Consider the following 3,614-nt stretch of genomic DNA (forward strand, 5'->3'; position numbering starts at 1 on the left):
GCGCAGGGGCCTCCTCCCCCCCGCACGCGTGCCCGCGCCTGCACACGGGTTCCCTGCTCCCTCCTCCCCAAGGAGTTTAGCGCCAGGGAGGGGGCAAAACCCCACGGACCCCAACTCACCCCGGTGCTGCTGCCCAGGCTGGGGTCACTCATGGATGGAGGGGGGGGGGGGATGGATGGGGAGGGGGGGGAGGGGATGGAGGGAGGACAAAAGGGGAGGGAGAGAGGGATGGATGGATGGGTGGATGGATGGATGGATGGATGGATGGGAGGGGACGGAGGGGGAGAGCGGGTGGATGGAGGAGGAGAGGGGACGGCTGGGGCTGGCGATGGAGGGTAGGAGGGCTGGGGCAGCAAGTGGGGGGTGGTTTGGCCACAGTTTCTGGGGGCAGATTTGGCAATCAGGTGAAGAAGAGGAAGAAGGTGGGGGAAGAAGACTGTCCCAGCCACAGGGCGAGGTCCCCAGCAGCCTGGTGCCCGCGAGCTGGCTGGACCAGGAGCGCTGGCACTGACAGCCGGCTGGGCAAACGCTGCTGGAGCCGGGCTGCCTGCACCGCTGCGGACACCCGGCGTTGTCTGAGAGGGATGGAGAGAGGGGAAAACCACCCCAAACCCACCAGCACCCGTGAAGCCCTGCTGCCGGAGCTGCAGCACTCCCGCCCAGCCCAGCTGGTCCCTCCAAGTCTCCAGAAACATGGACATAGCAAGAGATTGTGTCACGTCAGCCCAAAGCAGGAGGGATTACAAAGGGCCGTGCAGCTCAGCACCCCGCTGCGGCAGGGCTGGGCTTCTCCCCAGCACACAGTGGAGGCAGTGACCCCCCAGCTTCAGGCTTTTCCCCTTGACCTCTCTGCCAAACCGCCCTGGAAATGGCTCCCCCAGGGCAGAGGAGGTCCCACAGGAGGGCTGGAGATGGTCCCGTCCCACCGTGGGGTGGTGGGTCCCTCCCAGTGCTGGTGGCAATGGCTGAGCATCGCTGGGGCACTGCTGGGGAAGGGCACGAGCCTCCGCTCTGCCAGGATCAGCTTTGTGCCATAGTGGAAACCGGTGTCACCGCAGGTCCCCGGGCAAGGAAGCACCCAGGACGTGCAGGGCCCTCGCAGATGCCAGCGAGCGGTTCAATCCTGATGGGCCAGCGCGGGGTGAAAGCGGTGATGGGGGGACAGGATGGGACCCACCACCCAGCCCCGTCATGCTCCAGCACTCTCAGCCGTTGCTTTGTTCCTCTTTCAGCTTTCAGGCTGCAGCCCCCAGCCCCGGGCATGGTGGTCCCACCTCCCTCCTCTCTGCTCCTGCCCCAGTTTTGAAACCTTTCCCATCTGCCTCATGCTGGGAGGAAACCGGCATCCATCGCATCCTCCCCCGCTGCCTGCTGCGAAGGTGCCTCCCTGCAGCCCCAGCGCCCCGGGTCCCTCTGCTCCTCCTGCCTTGTTCCCCGATCCCCCGCCTCTTCCCAGCCCTCCTCTCTCCCCGGTTTCTACGATCCTGGGAGCCCGATCCTGCGTGAGACCCCCCCCAGCCTCGGTGTAACCGGTGCTGTAGCCTGTCGGCGCGGGATCGGGGCTCTTGCCATGCCCGGTGGCATGGAAGCCCGCGGCTCTCGGCTCCGCGGGGCTGATGGCAGGCCTCCCTCCGGGTGGGGGGGCATCAGCTCCTCCGCTCCGCTCTCCTCCAGCCTCCGCTCCTCCTCCTCCTGCTCTGCTCCCTGGCCTGCGCTCCTCAAGTTGCAGCAACAGCAAGACTTCTTGCTTTTATAAAATATTAATTGCTGCCCAAACCTGTCTTTTACTGAGTGGCTGATTCACCTTCCTCTCTCGGGGATTGCTCTGCGTCAAGCAACGGGCCAGGACAGCTGCGGCCATGGGCACGTGGATAACCCCCATCACCAACTCCTCTGCCAGACAGCCTCCAAAAGTGGGGCTGGCAAAGGGGAATCTGTAAAATTGGCTGAAGTGGGGTGGACCGAGACCAGGCACACGGCAGCTGGCAAAGCCCAACCGGCTCCACCACGCTGGCCGGGCAGCCAAGGAAGGGAACTTTCCGCCCTCGGAGGTGACGGACTGGCAACGTGCAGCGCTGGGGACCGGCCAGCGATGGGTGCATCTGTCCAGACATAAAGTCTGGGCACCAAGATGCCTTGTCTGAGCACCCCGTGGGTGGCAGGACCCCGCCGCCCCACGGCTCGGGGGACATTGGACCCTCCTGTGCTCCGGCGAGCTGCGTGCAGCGTCTCTTCCCCTTGGCTCCTGTGCCACTTGCAGGAGGGCAATGCTCTGAACCTGCCCAGCCTGGGGAAGGCAGACGGTAAAGCCTTTCCCTCCGTGCTCATAGGGTGAGGGGAGATGGCAGAGCTCTGGGGTGAGGGGCTGCCCCCCGCTTCGGCGGTCCCAGCCTCCCCCTCCCCTCCTGCGGCCTGAGGGCTTGAGCTCATTTGCTGCCTTGGAGCCACACAGTGTAAACTCCTTTGGGGGGGCTTGTTTTGATGAGGGGTGAGGGTATCCTCACGCTCAGCGCTGCTCAGTTTGGCTTGTCTGCATGGCAGGGGCCAAAGACAGCCCCCACCGTCCCCCCGCCCCTGCCTCCCAAACAGCCCAGCTCATCCAGCCTCTGCAAAAGCAAAATGAAATAGCAGATAAAAGCAAAATGAAAGAGCAGATGTCCTGCTGACTCTATCTGGAGCTGCCACCCCCAGCCGCTGCCAACAGCATTCCCTGGGGAGCGGGGGCTCGGAGGGTAAAGCCTGCAGAGAAACTCTTACCCCAGGACAGAGCCCGGGATGGTGGAGCAGAGGAAGAGGAGAGGGGAGAAAAGTCCAGGAGGAGAGAAAAGCCATTCCTCTCGTTTCTGTCCATCAGCCCTTTGGATCCAAAGCGGTGGGGAATGGGCAGAGGAGGAGGATGGGCAGGAATCTCCTTGATCTTCTCTTTTCTTAGCCTCTGGTTCTCAGTCCTGCCCCTCCTCCAGGGCCAGCCCCGGAGCCCTGGTTTACGGCTCATTCAAGTGATTTCTCACCTCCTTGGTGGGATGGTGGAAACCAAACTAGAGCCCAGACCCACGGGAATCATCACGAGAGAGGAGCAGCGCGGAGAAGGCGGTGGGGTTGCTTAAGGGGCTGAGAGCAGCACGCTGCAGGAGGCAGGCGGACTGGGCGCTGCTAGCTGGGCAAGAGGCAGCCGGGTGCAAACTGCTGAGGAAGAAGAAGAGGAAGAAAAGGAGAAGGAGATGGAGGAAAAGGAAAGGGAAAAGGATTCAAGGGTGTGACTGCTCTGATGTGAGAAGGAGAGGAGTGGCCACGAGGCACCCATCATTCCCAGGCACGGCTTGTGCTCCTGCTCAGACTGCGCCGTAAGTGCTGCAGAGGTTTGTCCCCCTCCGTCCTGCCCCTCACGCTGAACAGCAAGACATCGCGCGGGCAGGCTCATGGAAAACAAAGGAGCTCCTCACCGCATCACAGGGAAAAACAGGGCTGGAGGAGCATCACCTCGACCATCTCCCAGGCCTGAGGCAGGATCCACCAGACCAGCGCTCCTCCTTGCAAGGGCTTCATGATTTGGCCTTAGCAGAACACCCTCTGCTAGACGAGCGGCGAAATAACTCTTGTGTGTGGAGAGCAGA

At 62.9% G+C, this 3,614-nt stretch overlaps 1 protein-coding gene across 1 annotated transcript in view; it reads right to left on the reverse strand.

Moving 5' to 3' along the window:
- Positions 1-3,614, reverse strand: part of RAB40C (RAB40C, member RAS oncogene family) — a 48,221-nt gene that overhangs the window by 40,106 nt on the left and 4,501 nt on the right. The window lies entirely within an intron of this gene.

The sequence above is a fragment of the Pygoscelis adeliae genome, unplaced genomic scaffold (assembly GCF_000699105.1).
Source record: "Pygoscelis adeliae isolate BGI_AS28 unplaced genomic scaffold, ASM69910v1 Scaffold461, whole genome shotgun sequence".
Classification (NCBI taxonomy): domain Eukaryota; kingdom Metazoa; phylum Chordata; class Aves; order Sphenisciformes; family Spheniscidae; genus Pygoscelis; species Pygoscelis adeliae.